Source organism: Cryptomeria japonica, chromosome 10 (genome assembly GCF_030272615.1).
Source record: "Cryptomeria japonica chromosome 10, Sugi_1.0, whole genome shotgun sequence".
Taxonomy (NCBI): Eukaryota; Viridiplantae; Streptophyta; class Pinopsida; order Cupressales; family Cupressaceae; genus Cryptomeria; species Cryptomeria japonica.
In genome coordinates, this window is record NC_081414.1 from 598101289 (window position 1) to 598120505 (window position 19217).

At 37.2% G+C, this 19217-nt stretch overlaps 1 protein-coding gene across 2 annotated transcripts in view; it reads right to left on the minus strand.

Moving 5' to 3' along the window:
* The window catches only part of LOC131049280 (magnesium transporter MRS2-3), a 121307-nt gene that overhangs the window by 81009 nt on the left and 21081 nt on the right, over positions 1 to 19217 (minus strand). The window lies entirely within an intron of this gene.

A 19217-nucleotide genomic window follows, 5' to 3' on the forward strand; every position in this document is an offset into this window, starting at 1 on the left:
CCCCGCTCAAATTGTTATATGTCATTGAAACAAAATGAAGCGTGGAGCAATTTCCTAGAGATTTTGGGATGCTGCCGCTAAACTGATTATACACCAATTCTATTTGTAGTAATTTGGATATCTTATAGCCTATAATATCTAGAATTGTACCTTCAAGCTTGTTGTTCCCTATCGCCAATGTCTCCAGTTCAGTAGTACAGTTCATAAGAAAATAAATTGGTCCTCCAAAGCGACATCTCATGGTGTGCAGCGACTGCAAGGCAAGTGAAATGTTTGACAAAGTTCCTCAAATCGATGTCATCTCATGACATGCGATGATTGTAAGATTCACACATTCAAAATTTAGAGCAAATGCAATTGACGGGTAAAAAGCCAAATTATTTCTCAGCATCCTTCTATGGCTGTGTCAAAATGGGAGCCTTGAAATAGAGCATGAACGTTGTGTTTGACAGAATGCCTTGAAAGAGGTGTAATCTCATGAAATGCAATGTTTGCGAGATTCGCAACAAAGACTTTAGAAAATATCTAGCAAATGCAAAATGGCAGATGTAAATTCAATTTGATGAAAAGGGTTTACAATATTTCAAGAGATGAAAATGTAGTCAAGGCACGTAAACCGTTGGATAGAATACCTCAAAGAAATTGTGGTCTCATGGTCTCATGGTGCAGATTTGAAAAGGTACTTGAAAGTTTTTAAAGAACACGTTGAAGTTATTGTGCAAAATGTCAAAGGATTAAAAGATGAATGCATTGAACATTTGGAAAGAGCAGTGGAAAGTTGAAAAATCTTCAAAAAGTCTAGCATGGGAATATTCTTCCATCATAAATGCATGGTGTAGTAATTCATCAAGAGAGCCTTATATTCATGTACACAAAGTGTTTTATACTCATGGCATCTCACAATGTTACCTTGGTTAAATATCGAAGATCTCAACAAGTTTCTTGTAATTGCTTATATATTAGAATGGAGGTTTAATGGCAAAGTGGGATGCTTTGAAAAGGGATTCATTAAAGAAACACTACTTTCTATATTGTGAAGAACATCAAATTTGTTCCAAACAAGACTTAAAGACTTCCAATGATGGCAAACACCAACTCGCGAGGATTTGAATAAATTCAAGTGATAACAATCAAGGGAAGATACTTAGTAGATGTAGAGGTGGTTGGAGAGCATCTCCTCAAAGATAATTTATTGGTGGACAAATATTTCTTCGTGTCAATGATCATTTTATCAATGAATGGGCATATTGCAACAATCAATCCCTTAAATTCTTATGGAGAACCTCAAGGTTGCCTTTTCCTTTCAAATGGAAAGACATATTGAAAGTCCAAATGAAGTGGATGAAGACAAAGAAGTACCTCAACATAACTTATTACTTTGTTTTTCATCAAAATTATAAAGTTTCAAGTTGTTCTTTTTGTAAAAAGTCACTTATGTCCCTTATTGTAACCAAAGGTTAGGAAATTGACTTCTTCTGCGCATAAGTGGGTAAGTTATCAACTCATTGAAATTCACACAAAAAAGAGTTAGTTATTAACCCAGGATTAAAGTTAGTTACTAAGGTGGTTATTCTGGGAAGCCTATAAATACAAGGCTATTTGTAATGTAAGGGAAAAGACTTTTTACAGAGGGAAAAACGCTGCCGGAATTCTAGGAGAATCTTGTAATGACATTTTGATTTGCACTATGTATAGAAAGGATTTTGGACTTGTATATTTCCAAAAGGATAATGAAAGATACCTCTTAGTTCGTGTGTTCTAAATGTATTCATGTGTTATCATTGCTGATTTCTCGTCTGTCAAATTGGTAGTTTTTTTATGCATATGTGATTTATATAATTGATGTGATGATGCACAAGCAACCTTTGGTATCTCAGTTTGAATGTGTCGAAGTATCTTATCTCTGCGTATGTTGAGATTTGCCTTTCTTCTTTATCGTCATCTCATGGCTAAGCATATTACGTTATAAACTCCCCTTTGTAATTTGTTGCAATGTTGAGAAATCTCAGTTGATGGTCGTATGTCTATTGTTGGGGTTTCTATCTTTATTTCTTGTTTAAGTTCTATGTTTTATTCTTTATGTACTTCCAGGTTAAAAGTACACGAAAATCCTAAACACCCCTATCATATGAGGGAGCTGCCCCTCTCAAACGCAGAGGAAGATTGTGTTTCACAGAACGATCTCTCCAACTGTTGAAACGTTTGTCATTGTTCATCGGGCAAACAGGGTCAGTTTCAGATAAACGACCGCAGTGACAAATCTGTTTACCAACAACGTGATAAAATTGTGAAAATGGCATATGACATCACGGTTCATGTGGTTTCAAAGGCTTACCCAACAACCCCCTTGAGGTCTCCACTCCCAAACCCCCACTTGTTATTGGGATCTCGTCACATAAGAAACTTGATTACAAATAGGAGGCGACAAGGAATTGGTCTCCAACTCTTGAGTGTGTTTACTTGTGTAAAATTTGGATCAGATTTAAATAGATGGTATTTTCAAATTTTATTAACACTTAGATATTAATTTAATCCTGATAATATATTGCTGATATCTTAATAATTCCAGATTGCAATATAATGCCGATCTTATTTACTGTTGTATTTATCAGAATTTCTTAATGCTGATTACACAGTATATTGAACTATCCAAGTTCGTATATGACAGACTTCTCACACTGCAGATTGCTCTATCTTCTCTCACAATATTCTCCGCTTCCATCACTAATCTTGACTATACTTAATATCAACTTCCGTATGTTGACTGCTCTCTATATTGTTCCCTGTGTATATTTCCCGACCGAATGTGATATGGTTGAAACTTGATATTATATAGGCTCGGTGGTCAACATAGAGTCACAACTCTGTGAAACTGACATGGTTCCACATAGAGTCACAACTCTATGTGAAACTGACATGGTTCCACATAGAGTCGTGACTCCTATGTGGAGCCATAATTATTGATAACTATCAATAACAATAATCAACGTATAACCAAAAAATATGCAATCGGTATAGTTACTGTAACCGATAATATGTTATGATAACAATATTTAATCATTGCATATACAGATCGGTATACTAATACAATCAATGCTATGTATAATCAGTAATATAAAACTATTACAGATTATATATAGGATCAATGATATATATAATCTGATTGTCATATCAATGATTAAATCGATCATCATATAATATTGTAATCTGTGATCAGAATGCTAATCTGCAGTGAAGTATGATCAAGGATAGGAATAAGGAATAATCATATAAATGTCTAAGGCCGTTAGGTCAATTAGACATTTGAACGGTTAGAGTCATCCGACCGTTGCTACATGACTTCAACAACTTGGACATTATTGTTGCAAAACTTAACAGAAATCTCATTAGATGAAGCAGCTTCTACATAGGACATGGCTGGTGGAAGTGGCATTGTAACTCATTGTGGCTCAAGTGAAATTGAACCAAATGTTGACTTTGATGCCCTTCATGAAGAGCAATATGAAAATTATTAAATATTAATTGTAATTTTCATTGTACATTAACATTTGACAAATAACTGAATTATGGATTTGAGTATTTATATTTTGCAAATTATAAGGTATTTAAATATTTTGTCCATTGGGAGTTATGAGTATCACCATATATAAAGAAATATTGTCATTGATGTCAAAGGAGAACTAATGTCACAATATTTCATTGAAGTCGAAAGAGAGTTAAATGGCTGGCCAATCAAAGGAATAACATTTTGACGTAATGTAATTATTATTATTTAATTATGTCAGACGACCCATGTGTTTGGTGCCCAAAATTGTTGGCACCCACGTCTTGGGACAAGTCATCCCACTTAAATATTTCTTGGAGTCTTTTATATGAGGCCGACCCCCTTGAGAAGTCACGTCTCTTGGATAGATCACCCCTCTTCATGAAGAGGTATGATGTGGTATAAAAAGAAGACGAGATGAGGGTAAAAATAGCAAGTAACAAAATTTAAAAATAGCAAGTAACAAAAGGTGATAGCATTTTAATACAAGCATATTTTTGAAGAGTGTATTTGTGAAAAACATTGCATCATTTACAAGCAGATTTTGTGAAGGAGATTTAAATGATCATCATTCATTGAGGAAGCAATATTCAAGAAGGCAAAAAATTCTTTCATTTGGAGGTTGGTGCCTCCTAATAAAAGAGATTAGAATCTCTTGCTAAGTTGGAACTTGATAGCAGGGATTGGTGTCTCCAATTGGTTGGTGCCTACAACTATTTGTAAGAGTATTCTATTTTGTGGCTGGATTTGGAGAGTAAATCCAAGCAATATTTCTTTGCAGTTTTCTACCGAAAGGGTTTCCACATAAATTTTGTGTTTCTTAAGTATAAATGTGTTCTCATCAATTGGTATCAAAGTCGATTCCTTTAGAAATAGTCTAACTGCTAGAAGGTAGAACTCAAGAGCACACATGGCTAGTCAAGAAGGTTTCTCTTCAAATCAAGCACCATTGTTTGATGGAACTATGCATTCTAGAGCATAAAGATGCAAACTTATCTAAGGCTCTTGGCTTTGATATTTCGCAATTAGTAGTGAATGGTTATATAGCTCCAACATCTCCGCCAACGGATCAAGCTAGAAAGAAGGCTAGTGAAAACAATGCAAAATCCATGAATGCTATCTTGTGTGGTCTATCCAAATCAGAGTTTGTCCAAGTAATGCATTGTGACTCGGCGAAGAAATGTAGGACAAACTCAAAAACATCTATGAAGGTGATAACAAAATTAAGAAGACTGAGCTTCAAATTTATAAAGGCCAATTTGAGAGCTAGAATATGAAAGACGAAAAATTGCAGCCTATCTCCTTTGTGTGGATGAAATTGTCAACATCATCAGAGGACTTGGTGAAAAGGTTAATATTCAATGATTGTGCAAAAGGTGCTAAGGTCTCTACCCTTGAAATTTGATGCAAAATTTTTCGTTGTTGAAGAATGGAAGGATTTGGATACATTAACAATGGATGAATTGCATGGAATCATCACAAAATATGAAATGACAAATGAAAAAGATAAGTCATCAAAGGGAGAAGTTGCCTTCAAAGCTTTTAAAAAGGTTAAGAATAAAGAGCTTGAATCAAGCTATAGCCCTGGCAATGAATCAGATGCAAAGGAAGCCCATTTTATGAGAAATCTTAAGAAAGGATTCAATAAATATAAAGGTAAGCTACCCTTTAAATGCTTTTCCTGTGGAAAAATGGGAGATTTTGTTGCTAAGTGTCCACATGCAAAAAATGATAATAGTGATGATGAAGATGATAATAACATAAAGAAAGGGAGTAGACATCATCAACACAAAAAAAGATACAAACAAAGTAAATATGAAAAGAACTTCCATAAGCACAAGAAAAGCCTCTATTCCAAAGGGGATAGTAGCTCATCTGAAGAGATCGATGAAAGTATCTCATATAGTGATAGAGAAGAAACTCTCTTCATGGTAGTAGAAACAAGGAGGGATGTCATGCAAGGTGAAGACAACTTTGTAAGAGAAGGAAAAGAAAAGATGGATTCTCAAGAGGAAGAAGAAGAACTCATTTGTGCCTTAGGAAACTTTAGAAAAGAAATTTGAAACAAAAATTGCAGCTTCGAAAAGATGAAAAAGAAGATTGTGATTCAAAAACAAAAAAGTCACAAAGCCTAGTCGAATTAGAAAAGATTATTATCAGCCTTAAAATTCAACTAGAAAAGGTAAAAAGGATGGAAAAGTAGGCAAGAATTCAAATAAAGACAGAGAAGAAAAGTTGTGAGATGCTAGAATCTGAAATTGTTTCCTTAAGGAACTAGAGAAAACAACTACTCATATGAACAAAAACTTGTTTGAGCACTGAAATACTAGATGATATCATCAATTGCCAAAGGTCAACATTCATTAAGATTGATCTTGGCTACAAATAAATATCAAAAAACAACTAAATAAGATCAAAAAATCCAAAGCCCAGAGAACCACCAAAGATGATGAATGCAGAAAAGCCAAAAGCCTATGCAAATGCACTCAAGGGGTCCATCAATAACAAAAGCAACAAAAAGGAAGACAACAATGTTCTTCAAAAAACTAGCACTCCTCACAAGGAAAACAAGGATAAAAATACATTTTGAAGATCTTTTCCTCTGAGGCAATCTCGCATGAGAAGGTTCCAAAATTCTTTTTTTAGTTATTGCACTTTTTTTAATCATTTTGGTCATAAAGCACAGACTGTAGAGCACATGCAAGAAATAATTTTGTATGGAACAAAAACAAAATTTCTTATGGGTTCTTAAATATAAACTACAATTCATTTGCTCCTTTATTGGATTACAATATTGTGTGCTATAAGTGCAACAACTATGGTCATACAACACATTTTTGTAGAAGTGGTTTTGTGGAGCTTCCTAGACAAAACAAGAAAGTGGATACCCTTACTAAGGAAATTGAAGAACCTACAAAAGTTTGCAAAAGGAAGTAAGAGGAAAAACAAAAGGAGGAGAAATCTATGCTTGTGAAAAATTCTTTTCATGGCCAAAATGAAGGAAACCAATGGTAACTTAACAGTGGATGCTCGAGCCACATGACAGGGGACATGAGCAAGGTTCTCACTTTAAAGGAAGTAAATGGAGGCAATGTAAAATTTGGAGATTATGCTACAGCATGGATAACTGGAAAAGGTATTCTTAGTCTTGATAATGTAAAGACAAAAAGTGAAAAAGTCTTGTGTCAGCAAATGCCCAATGGACAGAAACAAAACCTTGCAACATTGGATAAACCATCATGAAAAGGATGATCTTCCTCTGCTTCATAGACGGTCAGCTCCCTCAAATGTTAAATTTCTTAAATATTTATAATAATTTCTCCACTCCGCAAAATAAATAACTGTAATCGAAGTAAAATATGAATGGTTATTAATAGCACAAAGACTATTAATATTTTGGTATAGGTAATATTGAAAGTGAAATACATACTTGCAAATAGAAGATATACATATGAAAATTAATGGCGCACAGACTTTCAATATTCTTATAAATCTTTGAATGAATAATTACAAATATTGATAAAACACAGTTTACCAATATCCCTCCTATTGATGTGTTTTTTATGACACTTGCCAACACATAATAAAATACTAAGTATCCTATCCTCTCTTGAACAAGGAAACCTTATATGCTAAATAATATGATCAAATAAGATAACCCCAAGGTTTCTTTAGTCGAGTCTTGACTTTGCAATGGATAGACTTAATATGATGTGATATTGTTGGTATCACAAAGGGACTTACGTTTATGAATCATAGTTGGAACTTACAAACTAACTTCTCTCAAACAAAGAAATATCAAAAGGCAAAGGGTTTAGGGAATCTATGCTAATCCTAAGGACATTGACAATAATGAATAATGCTTCAATAGACAAATTCCTTCGTCAAGCTTTGCTTTGCCATGAAGAAACAACTACACAAAACTAATGCAATCTCCAAAAGAAAGGAAGGATTTTCATATTGTAAACATTCATCTAAATACCCAAGACTAGTGCAACTTGAGCAAATATTCACAATTGAACAAGATTCGGGCTAACTTTACACTGTAGATTACAATCAGTAAACCACAAAAAGTATGAACCAAGGAATTTATCATATATCATCACATTTCTCCATTAAGATCAATGAACTTTAACTAACCTTAGAGAAGTAGAAACCATGCAACATGTTGAAATAACACACAAAATCCACCACATCTTCAATGAAAGTAGTATGCTTATTCCATCAAGCCTTGGCAACAATTTCTATCTTCCCTTCTACTCTACTCCTACTTAGCCAATTATTCTTCTACTACTGAGCTATTCTATTAACTTCTAATTCTATTAACCTTTACAAATGAGAAGGCAAGGCCTTTTATAGATACCCCAATTACAATTCAAGGGCCAAGATTGATTTTAAATCAACAGTCGAGATTACATGATGAAACCCTAATTAGGGTTAGTTATAACTTACAACTAACTCCTTAACCAATGAGATCATTACAACATTTTAGATACATGTCCTATATCAATTGTGGATCAATGAGAAAATAGTTGTTACATCAAAGTTTGTGCCTTCACATGCATAGTTGTCATCTTAGGATGAGTCAAGTTCAATGCACTTGGATGCTTTGGTTTGTCATGATTTGATTGGCTTGATGATGATTGGATGCCACCTCAACTACTTGCACACCTTGTAGATTTGATACCTCATAACAAGCAATATCTATTGATACTCTGTTAGGTCCCGGAGGCAATTGAGAGAGGGGGGGGGGGGGGGGTGGGGGGGTGAATCAATTGCCTATTAATTTCAATCCAAATATAACTTAACCAAACTTAGTGCATAATACCGGTAAACCAAACTTTAATGCCAGTAGACAGTTTAACAGTTAATTGCAATACCGGTAAAGTTTAATGCATGAAACAGAAAGACAAATAACATACACAACACATAACACAATTATTTGTACATGGAAACCCTGTAAGGGGAAAAACCACGGTGGGAAACCTTACCCACAATCAGATGATACTACTGCAGATAGTATGTGTGTACAAATGGGGTTTGCACATGCACAAAGGCCAACTGCCTAGAGCTCACTGCTCAATCACAAAATGGGAGTCACACTGACTACAATTGGATGGTTAAATCCAATGATAATGTACTGCTCAAGATAGCATCTTCATATGCTGGATTCAGTACCTTCCTTGAATCTTCAAATGATGTCTGCGTGTATAGCTCTTCTTATATTCGCATATAATCCTTTTCTACACTCCTCTACGTCTACTTAATCTCATAAATGAGATCTTACATATATACCAAAACCTAAGACCAATTGTGTAGGTCGGCTCACTAAGATATTACAATTAAATCAATTACAAATGAATCAATATGTGATGCATGATGTCGGCTCAATGCATTTACAACAATAACAAATCATCTCCATAACGTGTTGTGCTGACCTGGAATAGATAACGCTTGCCGGTCCATAACCTAGACCTATTTGCCGGTAGCAAATATGCAAACTCGAGTGTACCAATAATCAAATCACCAAAACCAAGTGTCCAAACAATGTCTTCGACATAACCAAGTAATCTCCAGATGATAACAGATCATCCTCAATGCCGGTGAACAATATAACCTGTCGGTGAACCAGATACTGGTGACTGTGCATAAGTCATTGAACATGCCGGTGAACATAACCAAAGATCTCCAAGTGTTCTCAAGTGTTGACAAGTGTTGACATCAATCACAAAACCAATGCAACACATCCATAATACCAACAATCTCCCCCTTTGGCATTGATGGCAACACAAGATGGAAAAACCATCTAAGTGCCAAAGCAGAAATGCCAAAAACCAAAAACCAAAAATCTCCCAAAGAGATCATTAACCAGAAATCAAAATACAGATACAGAGAGTAACAATCTCTCCCCAATGAATTATCTCTCCCCAAAAGATAATGTGTTTTTCCATAGATATATCTCCCCCTTTGACATCAAATGCCAAAGCAATACAAAACCAAATATAATCAGTTCATAGAACTTGTTACAAATACCAATTGTTATAACCAAATTTATTCAATCTACTCCCCCTGAGAAGTAGCTCTCCTTCATCAAAGCCGGAAAAAAGATTTCTCTGTTAATTCTGTCGGTCTGATGCCATGCTCCAACTGTCTAAGTTTCTACCAGTGAGGGTATAACTCCAAGCTGCTCTCTTAGATATTCAAAAGTTTCCTTAGGCAAGGGCTTAGTAAAGATATATGCAATCTGCAACATCATCATGTGGCTCTTGACTGATTGTGGTGGGCATATTCCTGTTGTAACATTTTCACACATCGCCCCATTGCAAATGGGGACCCCCTTGTTTTCGCTTTTTAGGGTAGCGTTTTGAGTCACCAATCTTTGCAAGCCTAAAGTTAGGGGTTTTTCAAAGAGTTTTATAAAATTCCTTAGGTCAATTGGACCAATCATGACCAAATGAGCATTTTGACATCACAGAAGTGCTAAGGCAAGCCAAAGGACGAAAAAACACAACTGCTTAGAGCCAATTCTGACAACTTCATATTTTTGTGGGATTCTGTTTTTTGCTTTTTGCTTTTTTTCATTTTTGCCACTTTGGGACCAATCCGAGAAGCAGCTTTTTGCTTGCTTTTTTGCTTTTTACTTTTTGCCTTTTTCAACTTTTTTGAAATTTGACCTGGGATTGGGTCATTCAGGTCATGGCAGCAAGGTTCCTGTCTATGAAATGAAAAGTTTGTATCTCCAAGTATTAAAAGCAAGGGAAAATCTCCAGAAAAGGCATTGATCCAAAAAGTTCCATATGAACATGATGATGAGCAACAAAAATTTCACTGTGTTTGCAACAAAGAGAAAGTTTCTAAATGGAGAAGGCAATGTCCTGTACTATAGCAAACTCCACCAAAGAGAAAGTTTCTAAATGGAGAAGGCAATGTCTTGTGCCATAGAAAACTCTACCAAAGAAAAAGATTCTAAATGGAGAAGGCAATGATCTAGAAAGTTCCATATGAACGTGACGATGAGCAACAAAAATTTCACTAAGTGTTTGTAGCAAAGAGAAAGTTTCTAAATGGAGAAGGCAATGTCTTGTACCATAGGAAACTCCGCCAAAGAGAAAGTTTCTAAATGGAGAAGGCAATGTCTTGTGCCATAGCAAACTCTACCAAAGAGAAAGATTCTAAATGGAGAAGGCAATGTCTTGTGCCATAGCAAACTCTGCCCTACACATAGCAAAAATGACTTGCCAACAAGAAAACTCTGCCCAACACATAGCAAAAATGGTGTGACAACAAGAAAACTCCGCCCAACACATAGCAAAAGTGACATGACAACAAGTGAACTCCGCCCCACACATAGAAAAAATGGCATGACAACAAGCAAACTCCGTCCAACACATAGCAAAAGTGGCGTGACAACAAGTCAACTCCGCCCAACACATAGCAAAAATGGCGTGACAACAAGCAAACTCCGCCCAACACATAGCAAAAGTGACATGACAACAAGTGAACTCCGCCCCACACATAGAAAAAATGGCATGACAACAAGCAAACTCCGCCCAACACATAGCAAAAGTGGTGTGACAACAAGTCAACTCCGCCCGACACATAGCAAAAATGGTGTGACAACAAGCAAACTCCACCCAACACATAGCAAAAATGACTTGGTAGCAAGTGAACTCCGCCCAAGGAAGGTTGGAAATGGCATGGCTACACATGAATTCCGCCCAAACAATTAGAAAAATTTCTCAACCACATGGAAAGTTCACCAAAGGAATGGGTAAAGAAAGTGGTAAGTGTTGGCCATTTTGAAGGGAAAAGTCAGAATTTTGGCTAAGTATAAAGAGATGAGAAAAAAATCCAAAGTCAAGATGAAGTCCGCCCTAGGTGAATAAATGAAAAGTTTGGCTAAGGGTGAAAGCAAATGTGGAAAGCAGAGAGAAATTCGCCCAAGTTGAGAAGGAAAAATTTGGTAGACTAAAACAAGAAAAACAAAGGTTGAAGTCAAGAGGAAATTCGCCTAAGGGAAAGAATTTGAGAAGATTTGGCTAAATGTTGAACAGTTCAAAATTGCAAATTTCCAAGCCATCTTCCAAGAAAATTTCAAAGCCAATTTCCACACTTGAGGTCAAAGTTGGAGTGATTTAATAAAGAATTTTCCAAACTTACAAAACAGCTTTCACTTCAAATTGTCTTGCTTTTTTATGCTTTTTAGGGGCAAATGCTAAAGATCTTCTTTCTATAGCATACTCTCAAATGCAAATATATATAATCTTCAAACGAGATGTTCATAAATAATACATCCTTTCAACTATGCACTCTTTAGTCTTAACAACGATTAGTTTCCCAACCTTCCCTTCTTAATCTTCTTTTCAAATCTACATACTTCATTTACTCATGGCTTCTCATATATCTAGCATTTATTCTTCTTTTACAAATCTGCCTCCTGATATGTCTTTGTATTCCACACATACCATCATATAGACGTTATGCTACACTGATTTCAGTAGTCTGCTGATTCTTCCTCCAACCAAATCAGATGGCATGGATGGCCTCATCTTTTCTCATCAGTAGATTTGGTTCAACTATCGAATCAAATTGAGATCAAATGAACAATTTGTTAAACAAAATGAACCCTCGTATGTAGATCCTACACACAAGTTAGTAGTACCAAGCATGTAATCATATAAATCATAGTAATGATAAAGATTAGAAAAATTACTACTTAGTTTCTATTGCATTTATTGCAACTTGGAGGGACTAGCTTCCTTGAGCCATTATGTCCACATGTGGGAGATTGGCTTCCTTGAGCAATCTCTATCCAATCTTGAGAGAGTCTGACTTCCTTGAGCCATCTCTGTCTAACTGAAATGGACTGACTTTCTTTGAGTCATCCTTCTTACTAAGGGTGCTGACTTCCTTGAGTCAAGCTGCCCACATTTGGCTTCCTTGATCCCTTATTCTTACTTAGGGTGCTGACTTCCTTCAGTCAAGCTGCCCATCTTTGGCTTCCTTGAGCCCTTGTTCTTATTGATGGTGCTGACTTCCTTGAGCCAAGCTGCCCACCTTTGGCTTCCTTGAGCCCTTATTCTTTAGAGAGGAATGACCTTCTTCGCGTCATCCTACTCTACTAGGGTCCTGGCTTCCTTGAGCCTAGCCGCCCATTTTTGGCTTCCTTGAGCCTTAATATCTATAGAGGTGCTGACTTCCTTGAGCCTAGCTATCCTCACTGGCTTCCTTGACCCTTAATATCTACAGAGGTGCTGACTTCCTTGAGCCTAGCTATCCTCACTGGCTTCCTTGAGCCGTTACACTTAGAGAGGATTCACCTTCTTTGTGTCATCCTACTCATCTAGGCAATGTGTCGGCTTCCTTGAGCTATGTCGCCCCTCTATGTGTTTACTTTATTTTTTTGAATGTTTTAATATCTTCTTCCTTTTGGATTCACCACATTTAGTCCTGAGACACAATTCCAATTCAAAATGAAAATTGTAATATAATTTCATTAACCTTGGAGACATTTCATTTTAAATTTTAACTTAAAAGTCTAAGACTAGTTCAGAGAATTGAACTTATCTTGATGGCTTGACAAATTATGCTATACTCCAATCTGCATACATTCTTCTTTATAAATCTTCTATAAATGCTTCAAGTTTGCTCCAAGTTTATTTATAGGTCTTCCCCTAACATTAATATTTAAGCTTCATTCCAACTTTTACTCTTTAGGCAATTTAATTCATGATAGGGAATTCCCAAGTATAGATTCGGTTTTGGATGTGGCTAATTCAAAAAGGATTCTATTACAAACATGGGAGAAATTAGTAAAAGATTACATAGAAGTTTGTGTCAAGGACGAGGTTGAGGTTTGGAGATGGAAAGACTTTAGTAGGATGGGGTTGTAAATCATTGAAGTGGAGAATTCGAAGCAATTGTAAAGAATAGACCGATTATTAGAATAATACTTTATTATTTATTTAATGCTCAATTATGTAATATTATGTAAATATTTCTAATAAGATCTTTCTGATCTTATTCGCAGTTTCTTTTTAGAAACTTGTTGTTTTGTACATTTTGTAAATCTTTTTATTGAGTGTATTTGCTCATTGTTAATACAACAATCATTTTTTACCAATTATGTGTTTACATAATATGGTATCAGAGCCTGGTGATTTCAAAAAGAAAAAAAAAATCTGTTTTCTAAATTTTGCTCCTAGAAAATTTACGAGGTTGGATTTGTGTGTAAAGGTCAAATTTTTTGGGGGGGTTTGTGTCTCAAGTTTCGAACCTGCAAACCCACGACTTTCTTAGTGTTACTTCTTCTGCTGCTCGTGTCTTTTGTTCGTGGTGACCTGTGTGTTTATTCGCATGTGATTTTCCAACCTTTCATCCAGCGACTTGGGATTTCAGAGTCTTATGCCCGCGCGATGCGATTTTTTCCTGCTTGCAAATTTTTTGCCAGTTTTGGACAAAAATCTGCATTTTCAACTAAGGTTTTTACCCTTCAGAGCAAGTCAAAAAAATTTCTGATTGCTGATTCTTGGTGGGTTTTTTGAGAGCTCAACTGGGTTGTTTTCAAAATTTTGTGAGTGCATCATTTTCCATGTCTCGAATTTCGTGCCCACGGATTTCAATTCTAATTTCAGATTCTTTCTGGGGTTTTCCAAGGATTTCTGGGTTGTCTTTGGATTTTTCTGGGTCAGCTGGAAAAAAATTTTGAAATCCGTGTCAGTCGTACTTCATCTATTTTTTGAAGTTTGTACTTGTATCTGCCTTTGTTTTTTACATTGGGATTTGTATTCCATGCTATCGCCTCTTCTTTGATTTTCGTTTTCCATGCATTGGGAAATGTGCAAGATGGCGTAATTGACCAACTTGATGTTGGAAGGCAGTCAACGATTCAACAACAAAAATTATAACACTTGGAAGAAGCATATGCTGACAATCTTCGAATATCGCTGCCTAGATGAGCTTGTCTTGGAAAAAGAATCTCGTCCTTCTGTAGCCGAAGCCGATCAAGACAAATTTGATGACTGCAATAGGGAAGCTGTCATGCTTCTCAAGCTCTCTGTCACAGATGACCAGCTACCTCAGAAGTTTGGAAGCATCTAAAGGAGTTGCATGAGACATCCGACAAAGTCGAGTGTTCTTCTTGAAAAACTAGTTGTTCTCCATCATGATGGATGAGCGCATGTCCTTATAGGAGCATCTCACGAAGATTAAGAACATTCGAGATCAGCTCGACGCTATTGGTCGGAAAATAGAGGAAGAGGATACGATAGTCATAACCCTCAAAAGTCTACCAAAATCCTATGAGCACTTCATAGAGACTCTCAACATTACGTCTACGAATGTTGATCTGAAATTTCCAGAGTTATAACCAAACTTTTGCAGCAAGATCGTTGGAAACAACAGTTTGGTAGCGGCGCCACTTCATTCTCCTCTGAGCAAGCCTTTGCAGCCAAATCCTTTTACAAGGATAAAGGCAAATTTCAGTCATCTCAGTTCTCTCAATCGAAGGGCTATAGTCATTCACAGGAAGGCTCGAAAAAGAAGAAGGTTCAATGCAATTATTGTCACAAATATGGCCATCAGATTAAAGGATTGTCGCAATCGGATAGCTTCCCAACAGCGGAAGCAGAGAGGGTCTCAGCCTAAATCCAATGTCACTGAGCACACAAAGCAGAAAGAGTCTACCTTTTATGCCTTCATGGCTAAAAGACCTGCAGACCATGTGAAATCTTCTGCTTGGTATATTGATTCTAGTTCTTCTCGGCATTTCACTCAAAGGCGTGATTGGTTTACAGAATTCTCTCCTTGTACTGATTCAGTTATTTTTGGAGGAGGTGAGGAGTATACAGTTGTCGACAAGGGCAACATTCAAATACAATCTGGTGGGAGGAATCTCATATTCCTCAATGTGTACTACGTTCCTGGCATGGAACTGAACCTTCTCTCTGTGAGTCAGATTATGCGGCATTCTCCTCAGCTTGATGTCATCTTCAATGCACATAAGTGTTCTATTGTTGATCGTGGGACACGCACTACAGTTGTTGTTGGTATTGAGGATCATGGTCCTTATAGACTTGTGGATACAAGTGATTCTCTTGAGCATGCCTTCGCAGCAAAATCCTCCTCTATCTCTCGTCTATGGCATCAGCGATATGGTCACTTGAACATTCATTATCTTGCTTAGCTTGTTCGAGAAGATTTAGTACATGGCCTACCTGAAATTCAAACTCAGAATCGACGAGTTTGTGAAGCTTGTCAAGCTAGGAAACAGCACAAGACACCGTTCAAGGATGGTGACTCATGGCGAGCCTCTAAGGTACTGCAGTTGGTCCACGCTAATGTATGTGGTCCAATGAATACTACTTTTGTTACTGGGTGCAAGTATTTCTTGCTTTTTGTTGATGATTACAGTCGTAAGATGTGAGTGTACTTTCTTAGACAGAAATCAGATGTGTTTCCTGTATTTCAGAAATTTAAGGCCTTGGTAGAAAAAGAGTCTGGTTGTTCTATTATTACTCTTAGGTCTGATAATGGGGGGGAGTTTTGTTCTACTACTTTCTCCATTTTCTGTGATACACATGGCATAAAACGTCAGTTAACCACACCATACACCCCTCAGCAGAATGGTGTTGTAGAACGTCGTAACCGCACCGTTACAGAATGGCGTTGTAGAACGTCGTAACCGCACCGTTACAGAAATGGCTAGGTCTATGTTGGAACACAAAAATGTTCCTAAGATATTGATCAGAAACAGTGTTTACAGCAATCTATCTCCTTAATAGGTCTCCCACTCATGTTGTTAAAGGGAAGACTCCTGAGGAAGCCTAGACTGGTCACAAACCCAGGATCAGCCATTTGAAATTTTTTGTCTCTCTTGCATATGTTTGGATACCAGATGTCAAGCGCTCTAAGTTGGATTCCAAGAGTCAGAAGCTCATGTTTACAGGTTACAGTGACAACCATAAGGCCTATTGGCTGATTGATGTAGACATGGATCGTCTCATCTTCAGTCGCGATGTTGTCTTTGATGAAGATCGAGGACCATTTCAGCTTTCCTCGTCTGAGCAAAATTCTGAGGATCAGCCTTTAAAGGCTTCTGATTTAGGTGTTTGTCTTCCATTTGGTTCACTTGATGGGAGGGATGATGCAGATTCTGTATTTGATGATGCACTACCTAAATTTCCTCTGGATGATGCTAATCTTCCACCTGTTCCAAATCCTCTTCCACCTCCAGTTCCAGTTCTTCCTCTTCCATCTAATGTTAATGTTGGCACATCTACTCTCCGGCCTAAGTGGTGGGCTAAGACCATCAGTGATCTTCATCCTAATGAGCTCATTGAGGGTAGATCTTCCAAAAATAAGGGCAAGCAGCAAAATACAGTTAACTTTGCTCTCATGGATAACATTCACAGCATTTATGAGCCTCAGACTTATACCGAAGCAAAAGGGATTCCAGAGTGGGAACAGGCAATGGATGCAAAATACCAAAGCCTTCTGAAGAACAAAACCTAGGTTCTCTTTAATCTTCCTCCAAAGAAGAAACCCATTAGCTGCAAATGGGTCTATAAGGTCAAATATCATGCAGATGGTACCTTAGATAAATACAAGGCCAGATTAGTTGCTCGAGGATTCACACAGCGGGAGGGCATTGATTATGAGGAGACATTTGCTCCTACTACCAAGATGAGTACCATTCGTCTTCTTCTCGCTATTGCAGCTCAATTTCGATGGAAAGTCCATCAGATGGATGTTAAGAGTGCCTTCCTCAACGGTGAATTGCAGGAAGAAGTCTACATGACGCAGCCTCCCGGTTTCAAGGTTGCCGGCAAAGAACATCAAGTATGTAAACTCGTTAAAGCACTCTATGGACTTAAACAGGCACCTCGAGCATGGTACATTAAGATTGATCAGTACTTGGTTGCTCATGGTTTTCAGCATTGCCCTTCTAACAGTAATCTATATATCAAACACTCTGGTGATGATACTCTCTTTCTTGTTGTCTATGTGGATGACTTAATCATTACTGGCAGTTCAGCACATTTGATTGCAAAAATCAAATAGGATCTGTGCCAGGATTTTGATATGACAGATTTGGGGCTTCTCCATTATTGTTTGGGTGTTGAGGTTTGGTAGACAGATGGTAGCATTTTTATTTCTCAGTCTAAGTATGCCAGGAACTTGCTTGACAGGTTTCAAATGCAAGATTGCAAACCTGCTTCCACACCTATGGAGACTGGCTTGAAGTTGTCAACCAAGTCCGATTCTCCTTCTGTAGATGAACCACAATTTAGGCAACTAGTGGGCAGTCTCATCTATCTTACTGCTACTAGACCTGATCTCAGTTTTGCAATGAGCTACATTTCATGCTTCATGACAGCCCCCAAGGCTGATCATTGGGTAGCAGCGAAGCGTGTGCTGCGTTATGTGAAAGGCACCTCTGATTATGGACTTCTTTACACTAGGAGTCATGATCCTAGACTCAGTGGGTTCACAGATTCAGATTGGGCAGGTTCGGTTGATGATAGGAAGTCAACCTCTGGATATGTGTTCAGTTTGGGATCTGGTGCAGTCACTTGGACTAGTAAAGAGCAGCAAGCAATGGCTCTCTCCTCAATAGAAGCAGAATATCGAGGAGTAGTTAAGGCAGCTTGTGAGGCAGTTTGGCTTCGTCGGATGCTTGCGGATATGCAAATATCTCAAGCAGGTCCGACTCCCTTGTTCTCTGACAATCAGGGAGTTCTCAAACTTGCCAAGAATCTAGTCTTCCATGAAAGAACCAAACATGTAGAGCTTCATTGTCATTACATTCAACAGTTGGTTGAAGACAGATCCATTCAATTGCTGTATGTTCCTACAGCGGAGCAGCTAGCAGATATTCTCACCAAGCCCCTCAGTCCAGATAAGTTTGTAAAATTCAGGTGGTCTATTGGTGTAGTTGATAGATTGAGCATTAAAGGAGGGTATTAGAATAATACTTTCTTATTTATTTAATGCTCAATTATGTAATATTATGTAAATATTTCTAATAAGATCTTTCTGATCTTATTCGCAATTTCTTTTTAGAAACTTGTTGTTTTGTACATTTTGTAAATCTTTTTATTGAGCGCATTTGCTCATTGTTAATACAACAATCACTTTTTACCAATTATGTGTTTACATAATACCGATTACTATCAAAGCTAGCAGGGATTGGATAGTGTGGATTTGTGCAAAATCTAGGTAATACAACGTCAAAGATGGTTACCACACCTTCGAACTGAATCAAGAAGTTACCAACCTGCATCTACACCTTTGCTAGCATAAGTTATGTCTCTCGAAAGCTGGAAGATTCACATGGGCAGCATTGACAAAATGATTTTAAATACATAAGGTTGCAAAAAAGGGCTCTTAGGGTCTTTTGTAAATCCAATGAGGAAGATGCTAACCATTTGTTGCTAGGCTACCCCTTTGCAAAAGAGTGTTGGATATGGTTGTAACTTGGATGGGCATGTGCATTACCCAAAGACATACTAAGTCTCTTCATGGCTTGGCCCACAATCTACAAAAAGGCAGTGTTCTCTAGCCTTTGGACAATCTACCCTTCCATTCTTCTGTGGGAAATTTGGAAGGGGAGAAACCAAAGGCTATTTCAAGAGAAGATGAGTTTACAATCTTTTCTAAACAAAGTAGAAGC